This window comes from Prionailurus bengalensis, chromosome A3, assembly GCF_016509475.1.
Source record: "Prionailurus bengalensis isolate Pbe53 chromosome A3, Fcat_Pben_1.1_paternal_pri, whole genome shotgun sequence".
In the NCBI taxonomy this organism is placed as follows: Eukaryota; Metazoa; Chordata; class Mammalia; order Carnivora; family Felidae; genus Prionailurus; species Prionailurus bengalensis.
In genome coordinates, this window is record NC_057354.1 from 112,310,650 (window position 1) to 112,324,367 (window position 13,718).

A 13,718-nucleotide genomic window follows, 5' to 3' on the forward strand; every position below is an offset into this window, starting at 1 on the left:
TCAACTTTTACCTGCATTGTTCCCCACTAAGTGATCTTTCAACATTTTTTCCTTTGCTTTGTGTTCATTATTTGACTATGATATGTCTAGGTTTGGGTTATTTTGTGTCCACCCTATTTGGAACTGTGAGCTTAATGATTTTTTTTAGGAAGTTTTGTCCATTGTTTTTTAAATTAAATTCCGCCTGTCTCTTGTTTTTCAGACTCCCATTATATGTACATTGAAATTTTTATGTTGTCTCTGGGTCTCTAAGTATTTTTTATTTTTCCTTAGTCTCTTTTCTTTCTCTTCAGAACACATATTTTCTCTTGATCTGTCTTCAGATGTGCTGGTTTTATTCTCCTGTGATCTGAAATCCACTGTTGAGATGCGCTAGTGGTTTTTTCCATATCAACTCTTGTACTTTCCGTTTACAGAATTTCCTAAGTTTTTTTTCCCTTAAGTTTTTGTTTCTGCTTGCAAAATACCACTGCTACATTGAAATCCATCAAAATCTTTCAAGCTCTGTCTTTAAAGACACAACTAAGCCCCAGTTCTTCAGTGAATCAGTCCCTACACTAAATTAAATGGTTTACCACTTTTTTTTGAGTTTTCTACATAGCACTTGGCTATTTTTGTTATGCTCTGTTTTACATATTATGTCAAAGCCCTGAAGACAGGAGCTGTATTTCCTGAGTTCTATACCCTTGCCCCATCTAGTATATTGTTTTTCACGTAGTAGATTCTTAGCAAAAATGTTAATTGAATCAAGGTGAATATAATTGTATTATGGGTATTAGTTGAACTTTGCTAATATTACCATTGTCCAAATAGTTTTATCTTTGTAGAAGCTAAACCTTCGCAAATAAAAGCTTTAGCCATGTTAAACCCTACAGAAGTTTGGTCTTAAAGCTTATCATGAATCGCTGAATGCTTGAGGATGTTTTCCCTGAGGTAACATCATCGCCTCAGGACTCTCACTGTAAACAACCCAGGAGCAATTGAGGTCTATGTGAATAGCACCCACTGGGGTTCTGTACAAAGCAACTGTGTGCACTATGCCTGCAGAGGGTCTGGATCTTAAACAGTCCACCTGGTTGCTGATTCGTTGAACTGGAAGCATGGCAGTAGGGCAAAGTTAAGTTTGGTTTAATTCCTGTACTTCCAGAACTTGGCCTGTGCTGCAGCCTCCTTACCATATATTGTTTTCAGCTTCTGGGTAACATCTCTCATCATGGCAAAGGTCTGTAACTGTTTCAAGATTCACAGCCACACACCGCGATAGCCTGAGAGACAGCTGGAAATGAAAACTCTCTACTCCTTGTGATGGCATAAACTATATATTTTTATTTTTTTAAGTTTATTTATTTTGATACAGAGAGCATGCAAGCAGGGGAGGAACAGAGAGAGGGAGAGAGAGAATCCCAGGCAGGCTCCATACTGTCAGCCCAGAGCCTGATGTGAGACTCGACGCCATGACCTGTGAGATCATGACTTTAGCCAGAGACTAAAACGAGTGAACCACCCCAGGTGCCCCGTAAACTCTATTTTTTTAAGGAAATTTATTTCATAGAAATTGTAGCAAATCTACCGACTCCTTTTTAAATTGGTATGAGATGTGTTACATGCCAATTTTTGAAATGATGAAGGAATTCCATTAGCTTATTGGTTTAATTAGAGTTCCTGAATTCATTAGTTTTAGTAGTATTGACCTTTACTCTTATCACTGGTCAGAGCTAACCTTGGAGCTGGAAACTTGAAGTGGGGGTTATGCAATGAATGAAGAAGAGATTGCAGTAGGAGCCAAAATCAGATTATTTTAGAGAATGTGTGGATTGGTTAAGCAACCAATTACACGAATTACACCTTGGTATTTAAAAAATGTCAAAAACTAATATTTCATATACTCATTATATCATTAGCCTAATGAATAATGTCTCCCATCTTGAGCTTGTTCTTCCAAGATTTTTTATCAATCTTATTTCTTGGCTAAAGCTAAAAACACCTGGTTTTGTTTTGTTCCTGGCTGAAGCTAAAAACACCTGGTTTATATCCTGAATCAAATTTGTATCTATATTATTTGCCTGGTGTAATCAAATTGCAAATACTTTGGGGGTAAAAAGTAAAGTAAACAATGTGGCTAATGATATTTGATAGGCCTGTAGTGCAAGAATGAAGGTTTAACTGTTCAACTTACCATTTATTTTATACTTGTTAGTATTAAAAGTCCTTTCATACTATTAATTAGCTCTTTATTCCTCCGTCCCTGACAAGTAAAATATCAGCTTAATAGAGGAAGATACTCATCCACCCGAAAACTTAATGAACTGACCAAGGACACAGTGAGACTGACAAAAATTTAGTGTCCATACTAGCAGTGTCGAAATTGCCCTACCAAATCGAGCATAACATGCTTGATTTGGAATTTGGGGTCATATTAAAGACTGATTGCTCAGCAATAAATCTAGCCAACAGGGAAGTAATATTAATAAGTCATTAAGATGGCTAAACTTATAAAACTGACCATGCAACAGTCTGTTAAGTTTTTTTTTTTTAATGTGAAGGAAAAGTCATTATCAAGATGGGGCAAAATGAAAAATATAATAAATAGATAGTTCCCCAGTTGATACTCAAATAAAGAAAAGTTACATATAATTATGTATGTCAATTTCTTATGCACATCTCTTGAGTACAGTCTTAATGGTCAACAGTGCTAATAAAATAATTCATTTGAAACTGCTGTTGTGAATGTGAAGTATAGGATTGCTTCCAGTACAAAATCAATAAATAATTATACTGTATACCAATTCTAAGTTACTCCTAAAAAAGTAAATGTATCTTCTGAAAAAAAAAAGTGACTTAACCTTTAGGAAAGACAGGATCTGGAAGGTTCTGTTTGACCTGAGAGGTTAAAATTAACTTATCTTGTGATTTTTAGAATTAATTTTTAAAGAAATACAAGAGAAAGAAATATTCTTTTTCTTTGTAAGTATACAAAATTTATGGAATCTTATTTAAAAACTACTGCCTTGGAGTCTGAATGAGATAGATTGAAATTACAGTTCATTTCTTAAATGTTAACTCAAATCACTTGGGGGGAGCTGACTTTAACAAGGACATCGAACAGATGATCAAACCCAGCTACAAACAGATAGTTCTGTAACTTATGCCATACCCAGAATTAGCCTTTCTATTATAAGATAAGGCTGTAGCTAGCTTTCCATTTCCCTGTTTGTTGAGCTTCCTGACTTCAAATGAGATGCCAGAAGGATAAACGAACCAGGTAAGAAGGAACTTTTCTGGTCCAGCTAAAATAAAACATGTACATATCTGAAAAGAGGATAGAAATTATTATCAGGTAGAAAATGAATATAGGTCATACTTGATAACCAAAAATCTAACACTAAAAAGTTAGGAATTCTCTTACCAAATCAATATTTGTTTTAAGTGCTTTAATGGTTCAAATACTTAGTTGTCTTTTGAAGGTAATATTTTGTTTCCTTTTTTTTTTTAAGTTTATTTTGAGAGAAAGCACGAGCATGGGAGGGGCAGAGAGAGAGGATCCTAAGCAGGCTCCACACTGTCAGCACAGAGCTGGATGCAGGGCTTGATCTCACAAACTGTTGAGATCATGACCTGAGCCAAAACCAAGAGTCTGATGCTTAACAGACTGAGCCATCCAGGCGCCCTGCTGATACTGTGTTTTCACTTATGAAAATCAACTAGGAATACTCAAGAACTCACGGATAGAATGTATGGATGATATAAATGTGTAGTTTATAAAATAAGAAATCTGTAAATCTAACAATGTAGCAATATGTTCTCAAACTTACTAGTAATCACAGAAATGCATTAAAACCACAGAAAGTTATCACTTTGTATATGTTTGGGTGGAAAAGTTGATATGTAGATACTGTCTTCTTGCTAGCATTGATGTTGGTATACAGAAACTCTGACAGTGCTGAACAGAGTGTAGACTGATAAAGCCATCTGGAAAGTATTGTGTAAATACTTATTTAAATATACATATAACCTATGGTTATGGTGAACTTATAATTTTGAGAGAGAAAAGAGATACGATTTATGTTTACTCTGAGACAATAAACTTAAACCAAGTCTGTTCTAAGCAAGCAGAAAGTAATGAGCCACGTTACTTAGAACCCAGTAAATTTGTTCCTATTTATGTATTCCTAAGAATGTGACTCAAAAATCTATAGGTGTAGAAACCCAAGAATCATCATGGAAAAATGATAAGTCCATATTAATAGTAATACTCAAATTCTAACCAATAAAATAATTTTATAATCTAACTCTTCATTAGTACTTATTTTATTTTTATTGGGCTTAATATTTCAATGATAAGAGAGGCTGCTGTGATAGAAAATTGGGTTGAGAACATGTTGCTTTTAGGAAGCATGTAAGGAGTGTTTTTAAGGAGGTTACAAATGAGCTGGAACATGGTTGATAAAAAGGAAACATTTCTAAAAACATCTGGAAGCAGAGCTCTCTATGCACAGAGAGGCAACAGCACAGATCCTGGAGCAGACACAAGCTAAAGGTGTTTGAGAAAAAGAAAGTCAGTTTGGTTGGACTTGGAGCAAAGAGATTAGGAGTTTGAGATAACATCATGGAAATAGACAAAGATTCTACTTCTTTTCAGGAACTTCTAGTCTGGGTGTGTAGAAGCCTTTAAGCACAAGAGAAACATGATTTTCAAAATGTGATACACATCTATTACATATATATTACATATATATGTATTATATGTATTACATATATGTATTACATGTATTATATATGTATTACATATACATATATATTACACATATATTACATGTGTATGTATTGCATGTACAGACAGTGACAATGAAGATGAGAAAAGTGGTCAGTTTGGAGATATGTTTTGTATATAGAAGTGTTAAGACTTGTTAATTTATTACAAGGTAATAAATTGGTATTAAAGCAATTTATTGGTAATAAATTAGGTATTGAAGCAATGAGAGAAATTAGAGATGAATGACAAGGTTTTAAATTAAACCAGTGGGAATTTGGTGGTGCCATTTAATGAAATGGGGGGAAATGGGGAAAGCCAAGATTAGGGAAGAAAAGTTGCATTAATTTTTGCAGACATCCAGAGGAAATGACAAGTTGACAACTGACCATTCTGGAGCTCAGGAGAGACCAACAATCACACTTAGGGATAATTAAATTGTTCTTGTATTGCAGATGCTATTTCCCTAGCATTTAATTATGTGGGGATTTTTATTGTGTAACTACAGAGAAATTCACTTTCTTCAGTCAGGTATAAGAAGTTTCCAATCTCATAAACCCAGTGTTCGTGACTTAACTGTAATTTAAGTATAACAGCAATTATGAGTATTTATTATATTACTCAGTAAATTTTTGTTTGTATGCAATATTTCTTAATAATAAAACAAAGCTTTTAACGTAGAGATCTAGTGGAGACGTGAGTCAAAAGCAACTTTGAGGACAAAAGATAATTATCCAGAACATATGAAGTCATTTATATGAGTAAATTATTAAAAAAAGACAACCCACTAAAAAGTAGGCAGAAGAAATAAACACACACTTAGAAGATACACAAATGACCACTAAACATATGAAAAAGGTACTCAACATCTTGAGTCACTAGGGAAATATAACTTAAAGCCATATCTAGATGACATTCCACATCCCTCCAAATGGATATAGATGGACAGCACCAAGAGTTAGGGTTGATGTGGTGTAGTAGACATTTTTATATATTGTCGGTTGTGTTGTGAAATGGTACAGCCACTTTGGAAAATCTTGGGCAGTTTCTTATCATCCTAAGCATACACCTATTCCATGACCCAGCAATACCACTCCTTGGTATATCTTAGGGAAATACGCATATATACACACAAAGACTTGAAGGAATGTCGGTAGCAGTTTTATTCAATAGAAAAAAAAATGGAAACAATCCAAACTCCCATCAGTAGAATAGTTAAAATGTGACATGTTAATACAACATAATTTTATATAGTAATAATAAAAGAACTGATAAACTCCAAAAAAAAGGTCAAAAACATGTTGAATGAAAGAAGTCAGACAAAAAGGAATATACACCATATCCAATTTATATGAAGTTCAAGAACAGACAAAACTAATGTATGGTCACTGAAATAAAAACAGTGGTAAACTTCTGACGATGAGTCGAGGGTAGATTGGTGAGTTACTTGAAGCAATTTTCCATGTGTAGAAATGTTCTATATGTTAATTTAATGATAATATTATAAGCCCAAACTCAGTAAACTCTACGCTTTATATCTAAACATTTTACTGCATGTAAATTTTATCTTCATGAGTAATAGTTTTGTGTTTTACCAACAAAAGGGTTGGTAGCATTGAATGAAAATTTTTACACCTTGTTCTGTCCTCAGTTTTGAAGGATAACCAAGTTCTTCAGGGCTCTGATATGTGTCTCGTTGAAAGATTTCTGCCCTCTTCTTGGATGTACGTAAGCAGGACACATTTTGCTCCCAGAGGCACAGCAGAAGCTAGCCTAATGAATCTTGAAATGTGTCTGTCAAATGACGAAAAAATATGTGCGCATGATCTGTAAAATACAGAAATGTTTTCTGTCATGATTTATGGACACACTGCATAAAATTCTAAAATCTTAGGGCTTTATATTTATACAACATTAAGCCCCACAATACCTGCCTTCTAGCTCGACAGGACCGATTACTCTTTATCGTAATTCATTTCCCATTGCTAGCCTATAACTCCGTTATCAATCACACATGATTTATCTGCTTCTGATTCGAATACTGTGGTATACCTGGTCCAGGTAACACACGGTATAGATTTCAAAATGAAAATGCATCACTCTCTGTAAAGCAGATGTTAAAGGGTAGAAGAAAAATAAATGAAATGATTCTGGAGCAAAAGTGAAAATAGAAGAGGAAAAGTCTATCTAATTTTTCTAAGGAGTCTTCTGATGTCGTTGGATCAGGAGAGAAAGTAAATATTTGGAAAATTATTATTTTAAATCACACATCTACCTTCAAAACCGCCATGGAAGTAAAATGACCTCACCATAAATTTGAGAAGCCCTCTCCTCATGTGACCCCCCCAGTAACTGTAGAGACTACAATACACATGTTGTTCCATTAATACGTCCTTATTTGAAGGTGTTTAGGAAGGAAGAATATCTATTCAGCCCCTCTCTGGTGGACACATGAATATGGTAGAAAAACAGGGCCAGAAGCAGGAGCTAGTTCTAAAAGTAGCCTTTTTTAGGAGTTTAGGGTGAGAGACAGATGACGAGTGGTCAGATCCTGAATCGAAATAGAACTCTGACCACAATCCTAAAGCCACCATTCTGGGAAGCCAAACTACCACCTCTGCAGCAATTGGCCCAAAATACTTAAGACTTGGTCAGTGACTATCAGCTTCCCAAACTTTTATTCCCTCATCCTTGCTTCCAACTGTGGATCAACAAGAGAAGGCCAAAGATGCTCCCTATGCCAATCACATAGGATGTCAGGTTTCTAGTGTTAGCTTACCTCCAGCTTAGCCACTCCAGCATCCTCCAGTGAGGCAATCAGGTATACCTGAAATGTGGCTTCCCCACTACCCACCCCCCCCACCCCGGCCGTAAAGCTCTCTCACTTCCCTACCAGGCTTTGAGTTTCTGTCAGATACAAGTGTTGGTGGCTGTTTTTGTTTTTTTCCATACCAAGCTCTGAATAAACAGCTTATGCATGTTCTCATTTAGGTGGTCTTGCTTTATTTCCACAAGGGATACTACATGACCACAGGTGTCTCCCTGCCTTCTTTTCTTTCTTTATTTAAAAGAGCGAGTAGGAACTGAAAGGTCAACGAGATTTATTGAAAATAGTGAGAAAATAGGAGGAGATTTAGGAATTTGCAATAGTTGAGAGAAGAGAATTCTAAAAAGGGAAGGGAGATTAACAGTGCTAATTTCCACAGAAGGTTTAAGTAAACTGAGAAGGGAGGAAGCTGAATGGAGTTAGCCTTTGACAAGCCGTTGTTGACCACGAAAGAGCAATTTCAAGTGCATTAGAAGGGAGTGAAGGCACAATGAAAACTGAGTGTAACGTAATGGAGGTGTGAAGGCATTAACTGTAGAAATGCTTCTAGAATGAAATGAGGAATTTGACTATTTAGTTTTTCACAATTAGAAATTTTAAGGGACAGAGGACTTAGGATGTCCTTTTTGGATGTTGGAACATGAAGATTCGATTACTGCCACAGTAGAGGTGAGAGGTGAAGATACTGGACTGGAATGAACTTGGAGGGAGAAAGAAAAGACAGAGAGATAGGAGACAAGAAACAGAATAACTCCAGAGCCCAAACTCAGAGAATACTTAATGCTAGAAGGCAGTGATACAGAGACCTAAACCAACCGAAGGAAAAGAAAGATAGATGTTTACATTGGCAAAGAACCTTGGAGGGATTCTAATCCCATTATGAAATTTAGCAAATGAGATCATGGAAGCTCAGAGAGTCATAGATGACCAGGCAAACATGGAGGACACCCAGGATAAATGGGGTCACAGAATCCTAACTAATAGAGAGTATATCTATATTTTTCACATTCCCTAGTATCAGTCCAAGCCCTAAATTGCTGTGACACTTGCCAAATTATGTTATACAAAACCAGCTCATTGCTGGTCTGAGTAATTGCTTTTTGAAATGAGTGTAAGTGTACTTAAAGAAGTAAGAAAATGTCATTTAAAAAAAATAATGCTTTGAAATTAGACTAGCATCCCATTTTAAAATCCCTTTTCTTTTCTGCTATGGACTGTCATTGTAATTTTAGTCAATTATTTGACGGTTGAGATTTCAATTTCTTCTTCTGCAAAATGAGAATAGGGATTCTACCTCATAGAGATAAAAGGAGGCAATGTAAGTAAAGTTCTCAGTATCACCTGATAGTAAAAGTGAAGCGATGCTCTTATATTTGGAGAAAACGTACTGTGCATTGGATTATTACTTAGATTTAATACATACATGCACACACACACACACACACACACACACATCTCAACAACCATGTGAGAAGGGCAGGACAGGAACTCTCATCTCCGCTTTATACACCAGGACACTCAAAGTACAAAGATTTTAAGCAATTTGTCCAGGGTCTGATACCACAAGCAGAACTCAAACCCACTGGGACTTATGATTTCCTGGGGACTTGAAAGCCCTAGATTCATGGTGATGCCTATGAGTTTGCATTGTTCCCAGAAACTGCAGCATCCTCTCAGTGGCTGTGTAAAATCTTCACCAAGTTTCAAGAGGAAGCCGCAGTGAGGGTCAAGAACCTCTGCAGCCCAGTCATAAGTAATAAGTAAGTAAGTTAGAGCTTAGGAAGAGTTGAAGGATCATCTTGCCTCACCTATCACTTTACAAATGATGAAAAAACACCTTTCCTAATTTACACGACGAGAGCTCCTAAAGGCAGGTCCCCTAAAAAATAATCTTACCACTATAACATCTCTATATTATTTAGCAAATAGAATGTTGAAAATAGGTCCTGCTGAAAAATTTATGAAAATAACTGACAAGAAATTGAGAAATGCAGTCTAATGGAAAAATGTTATTTGTGTTTACAATTTTACATATTTATTATTACTCTAAATGTTTGCTATCTTTTAAAGGGGCTTCTTGTCCACTTATGACTTTGATTTATGGTATATATATTCCTGACCTATAAACATTCTGCTGACACATGCCATTGGCACTGTTCTTTACATTATAATTTTGTATGTCTTTTATAAACAGAAGATAAATGTATAGAGATACGAAATCCATTTATAAAATAATTTTCGTAACATACATCTTGCATATTATCTCATTGAATTCCAGACCAGTTGTACAGAGCAATTATTATTTTATATAGTTTATAAATAAATTATATTTTAAACATCCAAATAATATATATTTTATTAATAAGTAGAAAAATAATTGCTATGGCAGGACTTCAACTATAATTGATGTTTTCAAATACAAGAATTGTGAAGATATATAATCTTCAGCTTGCTAAATTGCTAAATTAGATATTCATATCTGTAGGAAGTTGTATGAAGATGCATCAAATGCAGAGAATATGAAACCATTCACCTACATTTGAGGCTGCAATAAGATGCTTTCAATAAATATGAAAGTAAGAGGAAAGGAAGTTGTTTTTCTATGACTGAAGCATAGTGGGATATGGGAAGGATATGCAAGGTCTCTAAAAAGAGGCAAACATTAGGTAAGAAGAAATGAACTCTAAATTTGATTCAAAGGATTAGCATATTTAAAGAAAGAATGTGTCACCTACCAGAGGAGTTGGCTTCCTTAGAAAACAAAAAGGAAAATCACTGAGGTAACCATGGACTGAATCCAACCAGACACTAGAAAAGAGAAACTTCCCTGGTCCATGCACTTACCCTCTGCTGTCCCCAGGAAAGATATGTACTTACTGTAGATATAATGTATGCCTTGTTACATTAGCCTGGTACACATTAAATATCCATATTTTATAACAAACTCCTGAGGTTCTGAGTACAAGACTGAAAAGCAGTTTTCTGCTGTTCAATTCTTATGGTCTCCTTAAAAGAAGAGTTTTGTAGTAGGTCTGTCCCATGTGGTGGTTCCTAGACATATGTTGCTATTGACCACTTGATCTATGCCTAGTCCAAGTTGAAATGTGCAGTAAGTGTAAAATATACACTGTGTTTCAAAGTCGTAGTGCAAAAACTACATAAATGTCTTATTAGTAACTTTTTAAATAGATTGCATATTGAAATTATAATTTTTAGATATGTTAAACTAGATATAGTATCAAAATTCATTTCAACTATTTTTCTCTTTTTAAGGTTTATTTATTTTTGAGAGAGAGAGAGGGAGGGAGAGAGAGAATGAGCAGGGGAGGGCCAGAGAGTGGGGGAGACAGTGTCTGAAGTTGGCTCTGTGCTGACAGCAGAGAGCCCCATGCAGGGCTTGAACTCATGACCCGTGAGATCATGACCTGAGCCGGAGTCAGACACTCAACTGACTGAGCCACCCAGTTGCCCTGTTTACTTTTTAATATGGCCTCTAAAAGATTTGAAATTACATGTGGGACTCCTGTATATAGATTTGTGGATAGAATTAGTGTTATTCTAGACATCTCTGGTCCAAATGAATGGAAAGAATTAATGTCCATTCCTTACCCTCTCTATATTTGTTATTGTACATCAGTTGAGTGGCATTCTGATTGTAGATAATTTTACAGGTAGATATGACTATAAGAAAAGAACAGCTGTTTATATGGATTCAAATATGTGGTGACTTCACAGGCTATACCTCTCATGGAATATTTAAAAAGCACCATTTTAATTTTCCCCATCAAGTTCATGAATTTGTTTCACCTGAATATGCCTTTGAGAATGGCATCTACTCTGGACACGTTGAGGAATCAGAGTTTACAGTGCTTAGGATCAGATCATGTACCATGATTCACTGACCACAGTTTAACATTCTATCAGCCTTTTAGAAGACAGCCAGCTGTCCAGTATTTCCCAACACAAATCTCATCTGTTTTGTGTGTGTGTGTATATTTTTTGATCATTGCTATGTTCTAAAATGAGATATTTTATAATTAATAAATAGTATTTATTTTTATAAAACCCATGCATAAGTATAGTTTAAAAGTCATATTTCTGTGCCTCACATACATTTGCTATTGCCAAGTTGTCACAGTTCTTCTTAATCTTTTAATTACTTTGTCATCTGCCTCTGTTTCTCTAACCAAAATGCCTGAATTGCTACTTCTTTACTTTTCAGTTCTAGTAATTATATATAGTAGTGGAGATTTTGATTTCTTTCATAAATTTTACCCTTTCACACATAAACACAGACATGTGCGTGCTCATTGTAGAAACCTGCTTCCCTTTCTGCCATCCTCCAAAGACAGTTATACTATAATTTAGGTTAGCTTATAGTTCATAGAAAAGTGGAATCTAATGAATGTGTTCAATCTACCATCTTTAAGAAGAATATGAATGAGGTATTTACACTGGAGGAATAAAATGTCAGAATATGAAGTTAAGGGCAATATTGCTTAATGAGTAACCATGGTCAGCATCCCATTGGTGAAAGGCAGTACAGAGGAGGAAGCATATGTCCTATGTCCTCTCTCATGCTTCTCTTTCTTAACCTATCCGTTATTCAACCCATGACCTTGCTAATAGAGACCAAGATTGGAATTTTTTCTGCAAAAATGCTGTTATGTAAGCGTTGTAATGAAGGACTCATGGCGGGAGCAGAGATTGAGGACAGCCATGCCCTTCACGTGTCATAGGCCTATGTCTTCCACAGCAGAATTAGATGAGATGTGCAGAGAGGGCAGCCATCTAGACAGCAGAAGGACACATCAACTTTGATAATACACTGGATGAAAAGTAACAGTTGGCAGTTGGCTCATCTTCACACCCCTTCAAAGATAGCAAGGACTTAGATGTGTGAAGAGAAAAAGCAAAGGCTTTCTTTCTTTCTTTCTTTCTTTCTTTCTTTCTGTCTGTCTGTCTGTCTGTCTGTCTTTCTTTCTTTCCTTCTTTCTTTCTTTCTTTTTTTAGGAATGTCAAATATTGGCAATGCTTGGAAGCACCAAGGTACAGGACATGTTCAGACAGTGATGAATTTTTGAGTTTGAGAAAGATAAGGAAGCTCATATATCCATCAAGGCAGTTAAATGTGTGGAAATAGCATCAAAACTAAGGTGAGGAAAGTGTCTCAAAGAGTGTCAATTTCAAACTCCTATTCAATGTGGATATCATTTCTAATTCATCTATAGCTTCAATATTCAGAACTAGGCATCATTCTTATTGGTGTGAAAATTTCCAGGGGACAAAGTTACTCTAGAAAGAAGTATGCTAATTTTTTTATTTATCTCAAGTAGAATTGTTCTTTGTAGTAATAAATCATTGAGAGCCAGATAGCAGAGTATGAAATACAAAATTGTGTCTTTCTTTAGTGTCAAATGTTTTTAATTGAAGTATAATGTTCTAGTAGTTTCAGGTGTACAACAATTGTCTACATTACTCCATACTCGCCATGATAAACGTAGTCACCATCTGTCACCATACAATGTTGTCACAATGTTGTTAACAATAATCCCTGTGTGGTACTCTTTATCTACATGACCTACTAATTTTATAGCTGGAAGTTTGTGCCTCTTAATTTCCTTCATCTCTTTCACCCATCCTCCCATCCACCTCCCCTCCAGCAAGCACCAATTCTTGTTATTTGTCTATTTGTTACTTTCCTTGTTCATTTGTTTTGTTTTTGTTAAATTCCATGTATAATTGAAAGCATGGTGTTTGTCTTTCTGTACCTGACTTAATTCACTTATAATGTCTTCTAGGTCCAAATTTGTTGTTGCAAATGGCAAGATCTCATTCTATTTTTATGGCTGAGTAACATCCATTATATAGGTGTGTATGCCACGTCGTCTTTATCCATTCATCTATCAGTAGACACAATTTGCTTCCATATTTGGCTACTGTAAATAATGCTGCAATAAACATAGGGCTGTGTTTATCTTTTCACATTAGTGGGTTTTTTTTTTCCTTTGGGTAAATATTCACTGGTGTAATTTCTGGATCATAAGGTATTTCTAATTTTTTGAGGAACTTTCATACTGTTTTCCATAGTAGTTGTACTAACTTACATTCCCATCAACAGTGCATGAGGGGTCCTTTTTT